Genomic DNA, 23162 nt, shown 5'->3' with positions numbered 1-23162 from the left:
ATTTAATAGTTGGCAAGTCTTTCACATGCTACTATTTCCTTCAATTTTAGTGGAAATGATGGTGTTGAAGGTCTAATCTATTCAGGAAGAACAAAAGAATTAAACAAAATTGTGAATAGTGCAGCATTATTATCTTTGTTCTCATGACTCTGGTTTCCAGGGAAGCCAGACTAGAAGTTAGTAAAATATATTGTCATATTTTTCCATGGTTCTGGTCCAAACTCTTTAGACAACAGATTTTAAGTCCATGTTCAAGCTCTAAACTGGTGTACTCTAATGACCTCTTGCCTGACCCTTCATTGCTGATGTGTTTTTAGAAAATACAATGCTTGGAAGTTGTTGGTGGAATATAACTCACGACAGATACTTCCTTGGAATGAGGATTTGTGTAGAAACAGTAAATAGTAAAGTGATAAATTTGGAAATTAAGCAAGTAGATGAGTATAAAGGCAAACCAAAAAAACTGTTTTAGAACACTGGGCACAGATTTAGGAAATGTAGTCTGCCTACCAGAGTAACAAAGATAGTGGTGGTAACAGGAAAAGTAACAAATAAGTAGTCTTCAAAAGCAGAATATTTATGGGTTTTAGCATAACAGAGCATTTTGTTATAACTGATAAATAGAATGAGTTGGTTAACTATTTTAGTGCTTTACCAGGGAATGATATAGTTGGGGGCATAAGGCTGAAATCACTCAACGTGGAGAGTAGGCTAAAACACACAGTATTCAGTGGCTTTGGGAGGTGTGTGAAGGGTATAAATGTGTATGTCTATGCTTTAGGTATGTATATTCTGAAGTTATTTTAAAACAGAACCTCATCTGAATGAAAATATTTTAAAAAGTAATATACCAGAAAATACATTTTCAGACAAATACGAAGGTTGTTAATAATAACTTTAAATAGGATGAAAACCCACCCCAAAATCTGGATGCAAATATCTCCCAAATAAGCACTGCAGTACACTCTTTATTCAGATCTTTTTCAATACTTAATTTAATAGCTTAATTTACTCCATGAAGAGAAACCCAAATTATTTTAACTCTGACCAGTTATAACACACAATTATAGGAGGATGAGACGGAGATGGAGAACAAAAGCATTTTAGCTCTCCATCTTGAATAATTTTCAAGACCTCTTATATTTTATTTTTTTTACATTTTCTGATCTTAAAACACACACAAATTTAGCAATGATCCCAGTATACTACTTTGAGTTTTGGGCTTTACAAGCCCAAAATGTTATGTTTTACTTTGGCCCTCTTTCTCAGTAAAATGTACATTTCCTATCAAAACAACAATACTCGTATGTGTCATTAGCACCATGAACCTTACATAGGGTTTATACCAAACAGAAACAGTGCCTAATTTGGAAAGCTTCAATAGTCCATGCCAAGGGAAACTCCTGCAGAAGGTCATGGACTGGAAAGCCATGTTGGGTTGCTAAAATACACTTTGGACTAAAAGCCTGATAAGGGTGACGAGACTGTGTGTTCCCTTTCTCTCCTGCTTTTACCTCTCCCCAAAACCAGTCATCCAGACCCCCATCTCTCCTGGCATCCCTTGACTGTCCATGAAAGCGTTTTATATTGCTGAGAAGGACATTGTTGCCCTTGAGAGCAAACACCCACATCAAGGACTTGAGGCAAGGGGATTCCTGCCCTTCACAGCTTTCACATCTTGTTTATAATGTTGCTCTCACAAATCTATTTTCCAGTTGTCTCAAGTCAGTGAAAAATGAAAGAGCAAAGAAAACTTGATTTCATCATAATGTGACTATACCAAGTTACTCTTATGCCTTCTGAAAACACATGCTTAAGTAATCCTTACCCTTTTAGAGAACAAATGCTTAGTTGAAAGTGCATTGTTTTCACCAGTAGAATGCTTATAATATCTTGGTCAGCTAATAAACATGTAATATATCACTGACTTTCTTGATGATGGATCTAGATGGTGCCAGCAGGATTGGGTTTTTTTATAGTCTTTTCTCTTTTAATTTTTACTGGCTGGAGTGGAAGTATTTCTTTTCTACATATTTCTCCTTTGTGCAGCATGTTGGTCCTATGCAATATCTGAGTTTACAACAGTGGAAGGGGCTCATCTACAGGGCTATTCTAGTTCCTCAGACAAACACACTTGAAAGACTGGACCTTTGGGTTCCTTCTGTACCTTACAGGTCCCCTCCATTAAAGCTTACTAAACCATTTTCAGCTGTTCCCAGTTGCCAAGACGTGAGTCTTTGTAGTAGCTAGAATTCAAAATTTAGAAAATTCTGTGCCCCCTACTAGCACCTGTGTTTGTACACACACTGTGACTCCTCTGCAAGAGCTCCCTGAGATAATGACCACTGAAAATCAGAGAGAATCAGAAAAAGACAAAAGCAATGAGTCCACAGACAGGAATAGGGTTCTGTAGAAATGTTTTCCCCTGTTCATCTCAATTATGACTATCACGCTTCCATAATTTTTTGGCTATTTATATTTTTGTATTTATTAAATGAACAAAGTTCCGTCAGTTCGACTGAAAGCAAGAGGATGTAGTGGTTTAGGGTTTTTTCCATGCTCACATAGTTTGCGTTTCTTGAGAACTGAAAATTTCCTGTCTAAATGTAATCTCAGTCTTATTTTTTGAAACCCTGAGACCACAGGTTCCCAAACTTCAGTAGCCTCCCCCCTGAAATTCATCTCTGTGCTTCTGGAGATGTCCTGGCTATTCTGATCTGTGAGACTACAAACCTGAGTGTTGTTATTTGTTATGATACTGTCAAATTTTGAAAGAGATTAAAGATGAGCAACTGTTTGCAACATGTGTGTCTTGTGGTAGAAGCATTAAGCAGACTTGTTAAGCTATAGCTAATGACAATGTGTGCAAAATTTATTTCCAAATTAAGTCAGTAACATATGGAGATTATAACTCATTCAAACTGAATTTGAGCAACATCTATCTTATTACTAAGTTTCTCTGAAGAGAAAAGAACATTCTGATCACTGTATGAATGAAGGTTCATCTGAATAGTTATTTACAAGATTTTATTTCTGCTCCAAAGACTGGAAACACGCGCATGCAAGAAATCCCTTCAAAAGAATAATTCAAGTAGTTATTAAAATACTGCAAATAATATCTGAATGACATAGTTTAAAAAAAAAACCCAAACCTTTAAAATTCTCAATCCAAGAACAGATATTTTCAATGCCTTTCCCAATATAACAAACTGGACTATATTCTGTAAACTATAAAAGAGGAAAAATATATGTACAGATAGGTGAGAGATGGATTGAAGTGAATGCTTGCAAGTGAAAGCTCCTGTGTTTTTCCAGTAGTCCTGGATTTCCTGGTGACCCCACGGTCATTCCTGCTTCCCCTGTGTAGTTGGCTTCTGGGGTAGTGGGTCACTCCAGGATGGCCCTACCAGTGCTGGGGCTCTCCCGTTGCACAGAGTGCTCTTCAGCTAGGCAGGAGTGAGCTGCATTTGCTTTGTGAGTATGTGTTTGCTGTTGGAAGACTGGCAGTGAGGGTTACAACTCATCTCATTTTGAAATACAACTCATTTCATCTACATTGAAAAACCTGTCATGTGAGGGAGCTCCTGCATTGAGGCTCTTTTTCAGCCCAAGGGTCAATAAGACTATAGCCCTTACCTTACCAAAAGGACCCACGAGGTCATGCAAACATTGGGTAAATTTATATGATCAGTCAGTCTTTTCTTGCCTGTGCCCCTTAAGTATGGGCAAACATTGTTCTTCCCCCTGCCTTTGGTTACAACCTTCAAAAATATGCAGAAGCTTGTGGGGGAAAGGGCATTATATTAGCCATACAATAATGTTTTCACCCTCTTTTGAGCATTTCTTACGATCACTCTTGAGGAAAAACTGACCTTTCCAGTCAAATCCACCAAATAGAGCAGCACCATGAAGCCTTTTTGTGTTTTTTACACTTTTTTTGCCTCTGCTGAATAAGCTTTCTTTTCAGACTTGGTAGACACATGCTTCTGAAATTTCAATGCGCTGAAATTCCTATGCAGGCAGGATGCTACTAATTACTGCAGTTCTTTGGGGTAAGAATATTATCAGAGGAATCTTTTTTTACCCCTTTAATTTACTTGATTACTTCCAGCTTTTTTTCATATTTGTACTGGTTGAAAACCTTTGTCTGAACATACAGTGAATTACTCTGACTAATCCTACCTCTTTAGGTTAATAATTTTCTGGTAATCTTTTTTGTTAGAAGAGATTGGGTAAAGAGAGTGCTAAGCTAATAAAACATTTTTATGAACAAATGAAAAAAATTAAAATAAAGTCTGATTTTTAAGTAGTTTTAAATGGGTTCTTGCTCTTCCTAAATCATTTGGCATACTCTCACTTCAAAGCAATGTAATTTTTCTGTCAAAGTCACTACCACACTTTAGGAAAAATAAAAGAGAAACAGCAAATAAAACCAATTTGGAGTTCTACTATTAAATCTCATCATACTTCATTTCAAGAGCGAAGACTTCAGATTTTAATGTGTACAATATCAAAATAATTTTGAATAAATTGGGAAGCTATTTTAGTCTAATTTTTGCATCTATTGTGTGCAGAATTGAGTGTTTGCAGTATAGGGATAAAAGTAAATTGTTGTGTTACAGGTAAATGATTGTCACAAGTTAAAAATTCAGGTGTGGGAGAGCTTATTTTGTAATGACTCTGATTATAGTTTGCAATGAAACTGTCACTCCAAGGAAGAAAACAGCAGAAAGTAAAGCGGAGGATGCTTGTTTGTTCATGTAGTTAGGTATGGGTTTTTTTCCTGACATGTTGTAAGCATGGTAGGAACCCTGGCTCACCCTGAAGTTCAAGAGTGGAGTGCCACATTGAATGACTCCCGCTTGCAGAACAGACTCTGAATCTGCTGTCACGTGTTTTCCTTGGAGGAACTCATTTCCTTCCTGAGGAGGTCTGCAAGGTCAGGCAAATATCCGATCTTGGAAGCTGCGTGTCTCAAGGCTGCTCTCTCTGAGTCATTATTTCTTCAGAAAAATTCGTAGGAAAAGTCTGTCATAAACCCCAGAGAAGCTAAGTGCTTCCATAATGGGAAGCTGCTTTAAACTGGGTGTGCCGAGCACAAGAAAAGTCTTTTGAAGCTTTGGTGTTTTGTTTTCTAATGCATTATATACATAATTTCAGTATTGTGTAAGATTCACATGTAATTCTGTTCTAGTGCTGTGAAGCAGTATCACTTTGGTAGTGGGGGTAAAAGGTGCCCAGTTCAGTCTTTAAAATTTGGCTCTATTACTATTTTTGCTTTATATTGTGTTTATAGCATATACCAAATTCTGGTGTGAGGCAGACCACCAAAATCCCGCATTGCTTCAATAAATGTTATTGGATTTTTTAATTATTATTTGCTTGCTTATTTATTACTTATCATTGACAATTTAGGATTTTTCTTACTTGTACTCTTAGCACTGAAGGTATATTATGGGATAGCTGAACTAATTTAACAAGCCTGCTGCCACCAAAAATTGTTTTTTCTGTTATGTTGCTCTCCCTGTCTTTTCTGCATGCTGCTGTCATCCCACTGGAGCAGCTTCAGTAGTTGTGCAACCCTCTCTACGTTTTTTGCTGGCTGTGAGCATCTCTAATAGCACAGTGGTGCAGGCATGCCTGAGGTGGGACCACTGAGTCTGCTCCATTTTCTCCCTCTTTAGGCACCCAGCAGTCTCCATGGACTCCACAAGTGTACTCCGCCCCAGATGCTGATAGTAGATGCATAGATTAGGTTCCTTAAATACAATTCCCCAGCAGAAATAACAATTTAATGGCTGGTTTCTGTGCATCCACCATTTTCCCTTTCCTGTAGCAGTTCTTCCCTACCTCGTCCTCAGCACTATGCCATGTCTGTTCAATCCCACCCTAGCTATGCCAGCTCTCAAGAGCAACTAAAAAAACCACTCTGCATAGTAACTGAATAATTTCCTGGATGTCTAGCAAGTTGAAATTATGCAGTGATGGGTCAGACTTAGTCTGGTTCTGGCACAAAGTAAAGACAAGGATCTGACAGATTAAGACAGGAAGGAAAGTGATTGAATGAACTTTAAATATTATCCTAAGGAAGGAGAAGCAATTCCAACTATAGCCCTTAAGTGAGTATAACAAAAGGGGGTACAGCAACTTCTCTATGTGCAGCTGTTAAGGGTTGTTCTCTTCATCACCATGGACTGTTTAAGATATACAAACATGACAGAATTTGAGGAAAGCTGAAAACAGAAACTTTCTTTTTCATTGTGTTTTTTAAGTGGCCAAAAATTATTTTTATCATTAAAATTACCAGTATTGATAGACAAATCAAAATAAACTAGAGATACAAATGTGGTACTATAACTGTCTATAGTAAGACTTTTTTCAGTACAAAAATTCCCTGCAGAAGTTATGCCCCTCACAGGATGCTGGCATTCTGGCAAAAGCTTCTAGTGTGAAGCTGTGGCTTTTGTTTAGAATAGTGGTAGGAGAACAAATTTTATCTTAGGAGGTTTTTTACACCCCAGCTGTGAATTTTGCCATATGATTAGGCTTCATGTCACCCCCTAACTTACTATAAATCCTCTGGAGAGTTAAGAAAAATTAAACAAATATTTCACAAAGCTGGCTTAAAGTTTGAGCTTGGAAATAGTTGTAGTAGTCATTTGGTTTCGATTTCCTTGAGAACCCATACTAGATTTCTGGTAGGGATATAATACTTTTCTGCAGAAAAGATTAATCCATGAAAAATATGGGCAAGACTGAGGATTTGTTATTTATGTATTTATTTTGATTTATACATATGACTGGAAATATTCCTGTAATATTCTTTGAAATACAGTAGAATGGAACTCTGTTAATTCCCTTTTAACCACAAACCAGCAGGAGTTCAACAGCTGAGCTGCAACAGGTGTAGATATATCTGACTTTTAAAAACTTTTGTCAGAGCTTTCCCACTTTCTCACAGACTGCAGGATCAAATGGGCTTGGGAGTCATGCTCACTGAAACAGAGCTATTCTAAACTAAATAAAGAGCAAATTCCAAAACACACCAGAGCTAATTTGCCATTGTTTTCACCATAAACCATAATGAATCCTCATCAAATGAATGCAGCTGCTATGGTGCCGTATCCAAAATAATGTAATTAAATTGCTGCTTGGGGAATTTTAGAGTATAAATTTGGCAGGGACTCATTATTGGCAATTCGACAGCGAAGCATTTATAATCTTATCCAAAGAGGTGATCCTGTGTTCTGTCACTCTAAGAACAGAGAGAGGAGAAACAGAACCAGGATGACAAATGGCCAGACCAAAATCTGAAACAAGAAACCACAAGAACTTAAGGCTAATCCAAGCCATGCAGGAAAGCCTGTTGGGATAGCGAGCGGAGGACAGGATGAGAAAACTTGAGTATGTTACATCAGAAAAATTCCCCACCACTCTCTGCAGTGACAAGGTCAACAAGGAAAGAGGCTCCACCACAGGGAGCCTGCAGGAGCCACAGCTTTGCCACCATCAGGGTCAGAAGAGTCACAACCCTGATCAGGCAAGGGTAACTCTGGGGCCTCATGCCCCAAGCTGACTCCTTCTCCCTGCCTGCTCCCTTACAAAAACATTGCCCCCCCTCTTCTGTCAGGGCGTGTGTGGATGCTTGGCTGTAACTGCAACCACCTCCTCCATCTGGGGGAAAGCAGTGATGCTGGCCTCTCACATGGTGAATTCCCCAGAGCTGCCAGGATCCAGGCTGGCACATGGAGAACAACTCCACATCTGTAAAAACTTCTCTGATGAACACATCATTGTATTTGCTAAGGCCATTCGAGATCAAACAAACTGCCACTAAAGTGCTGAGAGTTGTGATGAAGTGACTTCTACAATCAGTTTCTTGATTACAAAACTGTAAAACTAAAACCAGGGTCACCCAGTCTCAGAAGAAAGCAGGTTGTATTTCTAATTTGTTTTAAAAGTGACCACAAATTAAATTCTAATTTCAAGAGAGAGGAATTTGCATTTGGGCCAAATCTGAGCCTTTGGTTTATGTTTAATAAGCCTAAGGTTTATGTTAATAAACCTTAGTATGCCCATTCTAATTAAGCTTACATAAAATATTGCAGCTTAGAGCATACTTTTGTTTAACAACAATGTTTGTGTTCCTTTATATGCTAGGCAACTCTCCTGGGGCTGTGTTTCCAATATGACTGTTCATTATTATGAACATTATATGGCTTCATAATCGGATATCCATCAATATTTAACATTACGTGTCTCCAGAGTAGTTACCTAATGCTTCAGCTCAGGGACAGCTGATTCAGATGAAGCCAACAGAGTCCTTCAAATTATCTTTCTTTTTTTTTTTTTTCTTTTCTTTTTCCTTCTTTTTTTTTTTTTCCGCCTTTTTTTTCCTTTTTATTCCTTAGTGCATAGCAGTTACTGGCAAATCTGCAGAAGCAGCAGCTGCCAGGAGATGTAATTGAAAAAGGGGCTTGGGGGAGGGGACAAACAGAGGAATTTCAAAGTTTTGATGAAAACCAAAATAAATAATTTGCTAAAGAAAGAAAGAAAAGTGTAGAGATCAAATGTTGAGATTAAAGATTAACACATTCAACAGTAAAGTTCACAGAACTTTAACTTTACAACTTCGTGTGGAAAGAATATTAAAAATACTAAGAGGAAAGGGTTCAAAGTTAGATGGGAATCCCTATTATATGTATATACTTGGAGAAAAACTGTATTACGAGTCTTGAAGAAAGAATGAGCCTGCTGTATCCTTCTGTTGCTCAGTATTGACCAGTAAACATTCTTTTGTATGGAAATAGAAAACAGTTATTAGAGCTAACATTTGACCTCAGGTAAGTGTTCCAGAAACTTAAATCTACTCTAGCAACAGACTGATGTCTTCTGAATTTGAACTGCCACAAAGGGAAGTTAAAGAGAAATAGGCAGGGTGGGATTTGTGGATTCGTCATGGATTTCATGAGTTTCATTTGTTTATGTAGCTTTGCAAACCCAAAGCTGTCTGAGATCTAGAAAAACAAATATTCATGTCTTCTTAGAGGTTTGTCAAATGACAGATTGCTGGCAATCTTAGTGAGAGGCTGAAATAATTTGTTGCCAAGTTGTTTCAGCTCACAATAAGCTTAACAGTTATCCTGGGTTTCATATGCAATACCTTCATTGTTGCTGGAGACAATTAAGTGCCTCTATCCTGTGCCATACCCAAAAACGTTGTAGCAGTTGCTGAACAACTTCACTGTGGTTTTTTTTCACATTACTTGTTGATGACTTCAGCTTTGGCCTTTTTGGTCAGGTTATTTGGCTGCTGTAAAGCTCTGTAAAGTCACTGAGAAAATGTTGGCATAATCTTGAGCTTAATGGAAGGATCAGACTTGCTTTATCCTGCAATTTAGTCAATAGAGTTGGGTAACATTTTTAGTGACTGCAAATTCATCACAAATGGAGTTTTGAACCTAAAGCTGTTTCCACTTTTTAGTAGAAGGGCAGAATTTGTTTGAGGTAAGGAAAAAGTAGCATGGAGATAAACTCTAACCGTGTTAACCCGTTTTACCCGCTAACTCAGGGATTATGGAATTTGGATTTAATCTCAGCATGAGGGTCTTAGAAACAACACCACCCTCTACAAAAGGACAATGTTTTTGAGGAGAAAGTTGGAGGAAATTTGGAGCGCTCTCTTCTTTTTTCTGGCCCCATCTCTTGGGCCCAGCCAGCCAGAGGTGATGGGCTCTGGGGTTCTCAGCCTGCTGTCTTGGCTACTTTGGCCCACAAAGTCCCTGGCAGAAAACAGCCTTGGCACTCACGCTGCTGCTGACACAGCTTTAACAGGAGGGGCATCGTTGGCCAGCTTTGCCCTCCTGCTTGGTTGTCCATAGAGCCTGGATGTTCATTCTCTCCCAGAGAAATGGGAACCCCAGGTCAAGTTTGTTCTTTTCTCAGTCCAAAGAAACAGCCACTTTTTGCTTCCAGTATTTCAGTTTGGCTGCTGACCCAGAAAATCAATTACAATCACAGCCTTACGTAGTGCAGAATCAGGTAATATTCAGTATGACAGTGAGTATGTCTGGCCTATGTGGAGCTTGGACACCTGCAGAGGCTGCTTACTACGTACTGCCTTATTCAGCTCTCTATAGTCCTTTACATTTTCCAAATGAATCTCATTTTCTGTGCAGGTTTATTTAAAAGAGAGATGTAGTAAGTTAAGAGAATACCTTTTTTTTTTCCTTTTTGGCACAGTAGATCTACAGACTGGTCTTAGATGAAGTTCAACTAATTTATATAGTAACAATAGTGAGCTGATATTTCCTCTGATACTGAGATTTGGCAGAGAGGACCAGAAGGAAGTGTTTCAATCCAATATATAAGACAACAGTAAAAGGGAAAAAAGAGATTTCCTCTTTATTATGTGAGGAGAATAATATATTACAAATAATTTCCACCCATTAAAATGCTCTTTTGTTCTTGCAGCCTGGTTTGGGATTTGTAGCCAGTCCAGTTTTGATCCTTGTAATGTCTTTGCAACATTCCATCTTTGTTTCCTCACATCCACAGCTTGCCTTTGCTTGTGTTCCATCTGATCCCAGCTGCTGACATTCATTAACCAGGACACTTATTACTAAAGCACAATGGTCAAAGTTTGGCCTGTTCCAACCCAGCTGTTGTGGCTGGATTTTTGTGGTCCTGAAATCCAGTCATTTCTGGATAACTTTGTCTTTAATCAACTGACCAAATGTAATTTAGTCACAGCACTAGTGGGCCAACTTCCTTAAACAGGGCTATTTAAATCATTTTTGTGTAGCTTTGCAAATCCTGAGGTTAAATCTCAGGCTCAGAAGCTTCCACAGAGTTTGCAGAAAATAACTTTGTGCTGTTCTGTCAGCTTTTTTATTGTTTGCTTGAGTTATCCCTCTGATCATTGGATTCTACATTTTGGCACTACAAATTAATAGCAATTGGAGAAAGAAGAAGGAAATACTTGCTCGTTCTTGTTTTGCGTACCACCAGCAATACGGCAATGTTACATTAGTTCAGGTAAGGCAGGTTTTCTTTACTGAAACACATGGCTGCTGTTGCCTGGTTTGTACTACAGGCGTTAGGAAACGCTATTAGAAGCTCATCCCTGTAAGCATTATTTCAGCCTCAGAGCTCTGAAGGGCTTCTGTGGTTTGTGAACCACACACTAAAAAAGACCTGAATTGCTCAAAGGCTTCTCCACTGGCAGTGTACCATGAAGCCTGATGTGTGTCTGATTCGGACACCGCAGGGCAGCATGCGGTTAAACGGCAGAAGGGACCAGGAGAGACGCTGCCAAGTCCTGTGGAACACAATACCAAGTCCCCCAACATGGCAGAGGAGAGGAAGATTTTTGGATGCCAAGGTTTTCAGAACAATCAAGAAATGGCAGTAAGTACTGTGATGCCTTGGGAAAGGGCTGATTCCCAACCACTGATTTTTGATCGCTTTAGGACATGCCAAATGCCAAAAGAGTGCTTCTCTCCTCTGTGCTCTCCCATTGATTGTAGCTAAAATCCAGAAGCCTAGAGGTCTGAACAACAGACCATAGAGTGAAGTCCTGGGAATTAAAATTATCCAGATAATAAGCAAGACAAAATAAGCAATATCAGAAAAAAGTTGTGTTTCTGATCAGTTCAAATTTTTGGTTGATTTCTCTTATTTTAAACTTAACTACTATCATAATGAACCTCTCCTTCTGAGAAGCAATGGAGCTTAATTTCTGCAAGGACTCCCATCTAAAATGTTATTTTCTATTTTTTTTTTTTTTTTTTTATTTAAGTTGAAATTTACAGCGGCAAAATTTTGATGACAGAATAAAGTTAGAATGGGAAATTTCAAATTTTGTATTCAATAGCTTTTATGTGTTACCCAGGGGTCCATTCCATTGTAAGTTAACACTTTTCCTGAGATACTGATACTCTAATAGGTAATGGATGGCATTTATCCATTTCTGCAAAACAACACCTTACTAGGGTAAGTGGAATTTCTCACTGATGAGCAAGCTACAGGACTAGTTTTTACTCAGCTTTTCATCTGAATTTAGCTCGTATACTAATAATGCACTTTTCCTGCATCAACTCTGCATCAGATCATGAGAATGTTTTCTATTAGCCTTGTCCATTCTGCTCAGCCAGACTTCGCGGGTGAGAAGGGCTCAGGAACCTACTGTGGTTCCCTGATTCTGGCTAACTGAAGTTCATCAGCATTCATGATCATGAGGTCTTTTTCACATTCTAAGCCCTGACAAGTTTGTAATAAAAAGCTTCCATATACTCAGGTTTTCTGAGGTGAGTCCTGTCTTGGATTGTGCAAATTTTAAAGGCCAGGATTTCCAGATGTTAACTAATGGCTCACATGCTTCTAATTTGGCCGCTCTTCATCTGGAACCCTAAACATCTTTGGGACTTCCAGCAATCACTACCCGGGCATGTGCATGCTGCTCTTCACCTGTGCACAAGAATTCTGGTGCTGTCAGGACATCCCAGCCTTCCTGAACATGAACTATATTATATATTCAGTTTCAACTGTGTAATAAGCCTTCAGAATGTCCCTGGCAAAGGTTACACAGTGCCCACAAGGCCTTTGCAGCCCCAGAAATACTATGCACCTTCAATATTTCACTTTTATTGAATATACAGCCAGTGTTCACAGCTTTTACATCAGGAAATCTTGCCTAGAAACAGCTCTTCTATGTAACCTAAGCTCCTGACCCCCTGGATTGTCCATATTACAATAGACATAGATGGGAAAAAAAACACCACCAACTTTGTAACTGCAAAGAGGTTTTTGCACAGTAAAAGTGGTCCATTTTACTTTTGCTGACCAACTTAACACTGTGTTGTTGCTTCACTAGAAAAACTGGCCCTGTTGAGGAAATACTTCTAGTGAATATTTAAAGCTTATATAAATGCCCTGCAAGCATATTGGTGTGTGGGGCAAGGAGTTCTGTCACTAGGATTTTGTGTGTTTGATCTTCATTTCATTCTTTATTTCTCCATTTCATTCTTCTTTTTATTTCATGCATAAACTAGTAGCCTACCAAGTTATGCTGAAAATAGTTGGCAAATACATCCTGTCTTTCTGCTAATACTTCCAATTCATGTAACACTATTTCAGTAGGAATTTGGATTTCTGGAATGACTTATGATATCTGGTCGCTGAGTTATAACAGACACAATGTAGTTAGAGACTGCTTTAAAGAACAGGAATTGATGTCTCTTTAAAACTCTTTTTTTTTTCCCCTTCTGAGACAGTATTCTTTCCTTCTGAGTTAAGATAAAGCTACTCAACTACTTTAAGTTTTACAGTATATAATTACATTTCTTTTGAGTACCCTAATGCAGTTTTTGTTTACAAACTTAATGTGAAAAGACAGTAATTGCTGTGCTTCAGAAAATCCTGGTTCTAACACAGATGCTTAATAATAAGATATAATAAGATATAATGGTAAGATGCTTCTGAGGCAGATATTTGGTGGGCCTGTTAGTTATTTATTGACGTTTTATCTGGAAAACATCAGGTTTCATGGTCCTGTTGTTGGTGTCTCTGAGAATTAAAATTTGCTATTTGTCTGAAATGAAGGGCTGCTTATAAACATACAAATTAATTAGTGAAAGGTCTTGTTTTACTGTAATTTAAAAGTATTTCAGGACTTCTATTTTGCTCAGTTAATTTGTAAAAAATATAAAAGAGAGAAAGAGAGGAAAGAATGAAAATCAGATGAGAAAATATGTAAGAAAAGAAAAGGTAAATAAAAGCTGTGTGAAGGCCCCAGTTTTATTCATGGAAATTGTGCTGTTCACTTAAATGGGAGCAGGAACTTGCCCTTTAGCAGAATGACTGCTTACAAGACATGGGACTGTCATTATGTAAAATGGTTTTGTGTATTTGCTGTATTTTTTTCATGTCACCCAAGAGCTAAAGACCCCCAGGCTAGCATTAATGTCTAATACAAGTTTTGTAAACCTTTTACTTTCAATGATAATCTGCAGTCTGTTGCAGCTCTCATTCTGCTGTCAAAAAAAAAGGGTCTTTAGTGAGGTTAAACATGAGCTGTTCATGTCTGAGAACTTGGCAGAGGATGAACACCAGTCTCAGTTTGGTGTCTGATGTACAATAGGTGATTTCACAAAGCACCTTTGCAATTTGACAGCTTTGTTTGCAAGAGACCTCAGAACTCAATGAGCCTATAGTGAATGACTTAACATTACACCATAGAAACCTGCCTCTGTAGGTTAAGTCTAAAGTCAAGTCTAAAGTGATAGTACCACACTTCTTGTGCTGTTTTGGCCCTAAGAGTACAGCAGGAGACATCTAGCTCAACTCAGACATATTTCAGTCTGTAAGGTACCTTTAGGTATGAAAGGTGTTTACATCTCTGAAATTGGCTGAAGAGCTCAGGGAATATAGATATGACATCCAATGAGAAACTTTCAAATTATGTTTCTTAACTTAAAAAATATTATCCAGAATCACCAAATTAAATCTTACTGTAAATACTGTGGGTTATGTTTAGGGAAGCAGATTTTTCTACTCTGGCTGCAACCTCTTACAAAGTACCATCTAGTTTTTATCATCAATTTTTAATGGACATTGCAGTGTCTGTATCCTGTGCTTAAGAGGTTGGTGACTGAGCTACAAAAAATGTCACAATGTCAGGGACACTGAGAAGGAGTTAGGGACACTGAGAAGGAGTTAGGGACACTGAGAAGGAGTTAGGGAACTGGTTCCAAGCACAGTCTGCAGGGGACCCACAGCTCATGGACAAACAGGCAAAAGCTCCACTACCAGCACACACAGAGGGAGGGGAGCAGTAATGCAGAAGAATGGAAGCTTGAACAGACAAGAACCTGCAGGAGGAAGAGACTTCCCCTGAAGGCTGAGGTGCCCTCACAGAACCACTTCACTGCTCTGGAGAGTAAACACCTGTCAGATCAGGATTGTTGCTGGAACTAAATAAGGCAGCTCCATCTGCTCCCTGTGTAACAACCTGTGCAGAGAAAAGGGGACTGGTGATAGCAGTGGGTGACTCTTCTGCCAGGTATGGAGGGAGGCACCCGTGTGCTCAAGAGAGAGGTGTTGCTTATGAGGGGCTTGCGTCACAGGCATCACTGACAGACTGCCAACCCTCATACAACCCACTGACTATTACCTGCTGCTGTTGTTTCACACTGGTACCAGCCAGGAGCAGCTGGAGTGGGTCTAGAGGGGATCACAAAAATGGTCAGAGGGCTGGAGCATCTCAACTCTGCAGACAGGGTGAGAGAACTGGGGCTGTTCATCCTGGAGAAGAGAAGGCTCTGGGTAGACCTTGCATCAGCCTTCCAGTACCTAAAGGGAGCCAACAGGAAAGCTGGAGAGGAACTTTTTACCAGGGTGTGTAGTGATAAGACAAAGGGAAATGGCTTTAAACTGAGAGTAGGTTTAGCTTAGATATTAGGAAAAAAAATCTTTTGTATGAGGTTGATGAGAAACTGGAAGATGTTGCCCACAGAAATTCTGGATGCTGCATTGCTGGAAGTGTTCAAGGCCAGGTTGGACAGGGCTTTGAGCAACATGGTCTATTGGAAGATGTCCCTGCCCATGGCAGGGAGGCTGCAACAAGGTTCTTTCCAATCCAAAGCCCTCTGTGATCCTGTGTACATCATTCATGTGATGTAGAAGACCTTTGCTTTTAGACCCTGAAAGATAGATGTTTAATAGCAGTAATTTTTGATAGGTTTGATAGATTCACAACTAATTCGCATGTCATTTTATACTGCACTTGTACAGTGTGAAAACTATCAGAATTAAAGTTAATTCAAGACACCATGAAAAAAAGGTTATATATTCAAAAAATAAACTTCTTTCAAACATGCACTGGATAATTTGTGATATTTATCTGTTTGTTGCCCTAGGCTAGGGATAATGGGAAGCTGTTTCTTCAGCACTTATGGATAACCTGACCCTATCCCACAAGGTGGGATAACTGGGATGCAACTCCTACCTAGAAGAGATCACTGCAATTCAGTGCATGCTGCGTGCAAATAAACATTATCCTTCATTTTGTGGTACCATTTGGAATGGAACTTTTAGAGAATGAACATGTTATCTCAAAGCTTTTAAGAAGGAAGAGGCATGAATAGTTAAAAACAATATGGTTTATCAGCCCTATGTAATGGAAATGTATGGTAAATAGTGATCTGTTTCTCTGTCCAGCTGTACTATTTGCAGGAGTAAGGATCACTCTTATGAGGAGTAATGGGATAAAGTCCAGGGATGCCATTTCAAAGTGCTAAACAGAATTGTTGAACAACAGTATTTTTCAGGAATGCCTCCAACCAGCACTTTTTACCACGGTACAAAAAACAACAAACTGAAAGCAAGCCTTTCTGTTTGGCATATTTTCTTCCACATGACAAACTTACTTGTTTGTCCAAACTTGTTAGGAAGAAAAGAACATACCCTTTTAAGTATAGGGCTGCATTAAGGAGGACAGATTCATGTGAAAAATTAAAAAGACAAGCGTCTGGTTTTTTGGTGTTTAAATTTCTTGGTATCCTAAGTTTTAATGAAAAATTATTGAGTCAATAATTGTCTGGACCAGGTTCCCTTTAAAGTACTATGGGTAGCACTGTTGTCTTGTAAGTCATCCTTGCAAAGTAGGAGCGCAGCACATCTCAAATTTATAAACGACCTGAAAATCAGAGATGCAGCCTGTTACTTCAAGTTGTGACTTTATGTATTTCTGTAAGTCACCATCAAAGTTTCCAGCAGAGAACACAGAGATCATACAGGTTTTGTATTGCTCAGTGGATTGTACCTGAAAATCAACTCTTTCAGCCACTAGGTTGGCATTACTCTTGAAGAATTTTGGGGAGTGAAAATTACTTTGAACATCATGACAGCTACAGCCATGATTTCTTGACTTTTTTCTGATCTTTTAAAGCTAGATTCTCTATCTAAACTTTTGAATTAAGGTGCTAGCAAAACTTAAGCAACATGAAACATCTTTGTTGGAACTTGAAAGAAAACCACAGGGTGAAGCGAAAGCAGCGTGACACTGCAGAACCACCACAAACGTTCTTTCATTACTTCTGCTGTGCTCTGTCCTTGAAGCACTTCAAAACCCTATCTACTCCCACGGTTTTTGTGACTGCACCCTTCGTTTAAAGCAGAAAGCATTGTGTTTGTCTCACCCACGGTCATTGCCAAATCTTGAGATGGAACCCAAGGATGTTTTCTTCTGTCAAGTATTGTGTTCATATTCTATCTAGTAAACAATGCTGCCTCAAGTAAATGAAGAAAATTTTCTGAATTCTTACGTAGGTTTCAGATTTGGATCACCTATTTTAGTCCAAAGGGTTCAGCGTTTATTTCAAGCAGGAAAGCTGAAAAAATGTTTCATTTTTAATTATGTTAGATAGAAATATCTTATAAGTTTGACAAAGCATTATTCCTTACTAGAACAAAACGAGCAACCTGAAAGTTTACAAGTGATGAATGCTGCAGTGAAACTCATGTAGAAAATCTCAATATAGGGCACAGGCAGAGCAGATTAGGTTTATCTTTGATCAAGAGCCAAAAACATCAGGAGATAATGATAGTAATTTTGCATTCTTCTATTTTCATAGAGTACATGAGATAAGCATTGGAAACAGTTATTATTTATATGAGGAATTCATTATTTAATTACTTTTCTCTTCTTAAAACAAAGCTAAGACTGAATGAAGTAAAATTGGATACTCTCCTGCCATTCTTACTCTTAATATTCAATTAATTATCTTCTATTATTCCATTTCTCAACTTGCAAAAACAAAGCAACCCCCAAAAACTTTAAATGAAATATAATCTAATGCCTGGGCACAGATCCACTTTTAATATTGCAATTCACTTCAGCAGTTTTTCATCATTTCAGAACCAGCAACTGAATCTCCTGTCACTTAAACACAGTATTAGGTCACAAAGATTCAATTTCCATTCCAGTGTAGCTTTCAAATAGAGACAACTTGTGGTTTTTCAGTTGATTTCTTTTTTCCTAATTAATGCATTCCAATCTGTGCTGCAAAGAAGAGTCCAAAGGTGAAGCCTACCTATCTTTACAGTACTGTTATTATAGACATCTATAGATATCAAGCTGATAGGATTCTCTATGGGACTGGAAGCCGGGACAACTAGAAATTTGAATATGAACTTTCTATTGCTGGGGTTTTTTTGTATGTTGCTAGTAACATTTTTTTTTCTCCAGGTATGGTCCATTTTTAAGAAAATTTCTGCAGAAAGCCAAAAATTGCTTGAGAGAAAGAGAAAAGGGGAACCAGATTAACTTTTGTATTCTTCAGTAAAGATTAGGGAGAACTCTGTGTTGGAAGTTCACAACTGTTTCTGTAAGTGAATATATATATAAGGGGCGATTTTGTGAAATACTATGATAGGAGCTGCATGCTCCTATTATGGGTGAACTTTTAATTGACATTGAAGGAAACTTGTTCAAATCAATAATAGGGGATGTCAAAGTTCAAGTATATGTTCTGTACACTATGTGCTCAATCTATAACCATTTATAAACATTGAAATCACAGCTAGAACTTGGATATCTCACACTAATATATCCATACCTGATAAGAAAATTGCTCTGCAATTCAGGAAAGCAAGCATAGCTCCTTGTACATGTAGCTGTGTTAAAAGATTCATCTTGGGGCCATAGAAAATGTAAAAGCTAAAGTCTACTATTCGCTTATCGCATGAAGTTTCTGACCAGTGTATTCAGTTAATTCAGCTACCTTTCTACCATCATTCTTATAAAGCTCTACAACTTTCATTCATTTTTTTCTAGAATACATTCAGCCAACTGTGGTTTCCCTCATACACATTTGCATCCCTGTGCTCCCACACTTTTTTTTGTTCTTTAAACCACATAGGCTTCCTTCCTCAACAATGACAACTGTTACCTTGTCCCCATCTGTCTACCACTGTTTAAGACTTCCCCTCAGAGAATGTGCATCTAAGAAACTAATTTTTAAAATTTTTGACACTATGACCTTTAATGACATTTGGGAGGCTTGACATCTCTCTCTGAGAGTCATATCTCAGCATTCTGTATGCTCAGGCTGTACTTCTCATCAGCATGCTTGGCTTTAGCTTATTGCCGTTGAGATCAGTCAGGAACAAGGTCTGAAGGCAAAAGAGCTGGGGAGAAACAAACATAGCTTGAAACAAAATTTAAAATTGATGCAATTTGCAGAAAATCAGGCAGTCACATGGGCTGAACAATCTGCATTCATGGGGCTTGAGTTTGAAAGGACCTAACCCCCCGACCCCACCATGGGCAGGAATGCCTCCCATTAGATCCCCGTCCAACCTGGCCTTGAACATTTGCAGGGATGGGGCATCCACAGAATGGGACATCCACAGAGGTTTTTTTCATTTTGTCCAGATATTTTTGACCTGACACTGACAAGTTTGTGTGTGTGTCTGTGTACATACATCCATGCGCAGGTAGATATATTTTTGTATACCTATGTCTGTGTATGAATATGTATGTTATTCAAAAGAACAGTGTTTTCAGACAGGTTGAATTTTCTCATATTTTTAACCTTTCTTTTTCTCATACAGCTGCTCTTATGCTCAAGTTCTTGCTTGTCTATACACATCGTTCCCAATATAGGCTCCTACTCCTCATGAATTTAATCCTTGGCTCATTTTGTTCCTCATTGTCCAAGGAACTAATGTCGAAATTGTGTGTCCCGGATATTGTTTCAGCCATTTTACTTTAGTATCCTCCTGTTTTGATGTTCCCTGAATTTCAGCTTCCCCTGGTTCCTTTGAACAGCCTACTTGGTGATACTTTGCTGCTGCATCTTCCTTGATCTTGTCATTGTCTCAGTGCTGCCATTTTCCAAATAAATATCCATTTCTCATATTTAATCCTCTAACCTAGAGCAATGATCTGTTTCAGGGCAAGGTCACTTCAGGCTCAGAGACAGCACTTCCAAAGTAGTGAAGTCTGAATTTTTGCTTTTTCAGAATGTCATATGTCAAGGAATTAAAAAATTATGCTAATAAAAGGTGGTATCAATTTTTGATCATTTAATGCTAGGCTCTTTGCTTGAAATGTTTAGCTACTTTTGGGCCAGAACTGCATTTTTGTCTTATATTGATACAATATCTAGCAAAGCAGACTTTGATGTGGGACACCACTCTGTAGCAGGAGAGAGAGGAAAAAATGCAGTATCACTTAATTTTCTTATAAATGGATTGATTTATCACAGGTATTTCAAAATTAATGACTAATTTCAGTTTTGGATCCACTGTATAACAATATAGTAACAATTAAAAACTTCAGGGAAAAATTCTAAATGTTGGTTTCATGGTTTTTTGGCTTATAAACATTTGGGACAGTTTTCTAATCATGAATTATGGTTTTAAAAGCATGCTCTGTAATATTTATATACAAAGTTGATAAATTAGTTTAATTTTAGCCAACTATCACTCATCAGTAATCAATTAGTCATCTGTGGACTATGGATAATTATCACTATTTGTGTTTTAGCCTAAAGTCTCTAACATTTAAACAAGGCAGTATTTGAATAAGTATCCCTGGAGAGAGTATTTCAGTGCTCAGCTCTGCTTTCAATTACTACAAACTTCTTTTAACTTCACAGTTATTCACTAATGACATTTTATTTACAGATAAATGTCTCATGCACTGAGGAAGGAAAGAGGTTTTAGCAGGCTCAAAATGTAGTTTTTTGTCCTTTTTTATCTGTGATAATTACCATATTAATTGATTACCTGTCTATTTATTTACTTTGTATGCTTATTGTTTGGATTTGGCATGTTGTAGAGTGGTGTAGTTCATCTGGATTCCTGGTGTTGAGTAACAGTCCTCATAATTACGAAGGAATTTAAGAGTGAGCATATGCTTATGCAGTTTGATGAATTCCAGCCTAAGTCCTCTGAACCATTCCAGGAGGTGAGAAAAAGGCTCTCTTTTCCACCTGCAATGTAAAAATGGGGCACTATCATCCCAAATGGCAAAGTCTCCCTACCAAGGTTTGATGAATTAACTGAGTGCTTGGCATTATACTTCTAAATGAATTAGCTAAGGAACAGCTCTCTAGGATAGAACAGTTCTTGTGAACCTCCTTTAAAAGTGCTTAAACGAAATGTGCCAGTTCATAGATCTAACTGTGTTGTTTTGACAATTCAGACTTTTGTCATTAATCTAGACTCTTTTCCCAAATTGACAGGCACACAAATATTGCAAATATGAGTGTGAAATTGTGCTAGTACAAAAAATGTGCTAAGAATGCAAAGCTGCATTCACTGTAATACTTGTCTGTAATCCTTTCCAGGCCATAAACTGTGCTTTTACTTATCCTGTTGCACCTAGTGATTCTGCAGTAGTATATTGCAGCATTGCAATGTAGTATGCCTGGTAATAATGTATAGCATACAGTATCACAGGTATTTTGGTGTGCTAGGCAATTGTTTGTAGTCGTACCCTGCAGTATTTTTGGGATACAACCAGTATTTACTGTAGCACTTTCCAGCTGGGGTCAATACCACCCTTTCTGCCTTCAGAGCAGTTGATGCTCAGGAATTTAGACAAGAATTTATTCTTTGCTTTTATTTTTCCTGTGGCCAGAAATCAGCTCCTTTCCTGGTGTTCATCATCCAGCTCCAGTCTAGGCTGGAGTCTCTGGAAAAGTGGCAAGTGCTTTACAAATTCAGCTGTATGGACAGCAGGACCAACAAAGCTATGAGCAGAGCAGCTTGTGCCTCAATTACAGCTCTGAGTAAACCCAGTTTCTTCTCATGCTCCATGGGTTCAGTTTTCCTTCCTTGCTATACTTTCTTGAACATGTATGGATTCCCTCAATACCTCTTCCTTTGCACAGGCTAACAGCTGGGAAAGCAGCTGGGCAGCACAGGGGATGTGTCCAGGGTACATGGATGCTTCAGCAGGCCCTGAGTCAGCTCAATTCATACCATGGGTTTCCTCCTCAACAGGATCAGTAACAGAGCTCTCACTCCCCATTCAGCAAGAAATTTTAATGAAATTCATACGACTTTGGCCTATCTAACTTCTGTCTCTGTTTCTTTGAAGTTAGACATTCAGTTTGCAACTATTGTAGATGTGGAAGAAAGTTGCATGGAGGCATTATAGGCAGTCAAATGAAAGTTAGAAGGATGAATTTAAATGAAACCCTGTTGGAAACAAGGCTTTTCTTCACTATCCACAATATACTATCTCCCTCTAGAATGCTAGAAAACCTACATTTTCACTCCCTCCTCTTCCCTCTTTCACCAGTACAACTCTACACAGTTAGTTGGACCCATTTTTTCCAGGGAGCAATTGTTTAAAATATTCTGTGGATTCTGAATTTTTCTGAATGACCCAGTACTTCGTGACACAGGTGTTCTGAGGATACCCACCATTCTACAGTTGTAGTTTGCTCATCCAGAAAAATAAATGAACTATAATACCATGCAAATAAAATACTTGTGACTACCTGAGATTTAACTTACCCTTTATTTTTTCCAATGGAGTTTTAGTTTTTGGGTTTGTTTTGTTTGGGTTTTTTGGTTGTTTAATCCATGCCTTGAAAATCCTTCAAATCCACGGCATCTGGAAAAACTAATCATTAACATCTCCAAGAAAAAGTTGCTTAATTTTCAGAGGGGTTGCAAGACTTTCAACAGTCATAAGCCTAAAGAAAATAGTGTAGGCTCTAGAAACTTCTGAGGAAAATGTCACTTAGAGAAGTTTTGTGAGTAATTTCAGGTAATTTGAAACCTCATTAATAGGAGAGATAGTTCTGTTTCACTACTTGCTTCATGATAGCTTGTTATCCACCTCCTCACTGGTGCTGGCTGTTACGATCACGCACCTTGGAGAAGGATTTGTTTTCAGTAGGATTTATATTTTGATGTACTTGGCCATATGCCCCCACATGCTGTAGTGCTGATGAAAGGGTGAGAGCAATAATGATCCTTTCAACAATGGCATGTTCTTAAGTTATTTTAATAACGTTTGAAATTAAGTCACTAGCTGCCAAAAAAGAAAAAAAAAAAAGGTAAGGCAGATAAAGCTAAGAGTTATTCTCTGTCTGGAGATAAGAGTTTAAACAGAGTCCTTCCTCTACTTTGAAAAACAT

The 23162-nt window shown here is 38.3% G+C and overlaps 1 protein-coding gene across 2 annotated transcripts in view; it reads left to right on the top strand.

The window, feature by feature from the left end:
- Positions 1 to 23162, top strand: part of MID1 (midline 1) — a gene marked incomplete at both ends in the record, with an annotated part of 91821 nt that overhangs the window by 6999 nt on the left and 61660 nt on the right. The window lies entirely within an intron of this gene.

This window comes from Coloeus monedula (assembly GCF_965178545.1).
Source record: "Coloeus monedula genome assembly, chromosome: 3".
NCBI lineage: Eukaryota > Metazoa > Chordata > Aves > Passeriformes > Corvidae > Coloeus > Coloeus monedula.
The sequence above is the reverse complement of the archived record's forward strand: the minus strand, read 5'-3'. Positions and strand labels throughout refer to the sequence as shown.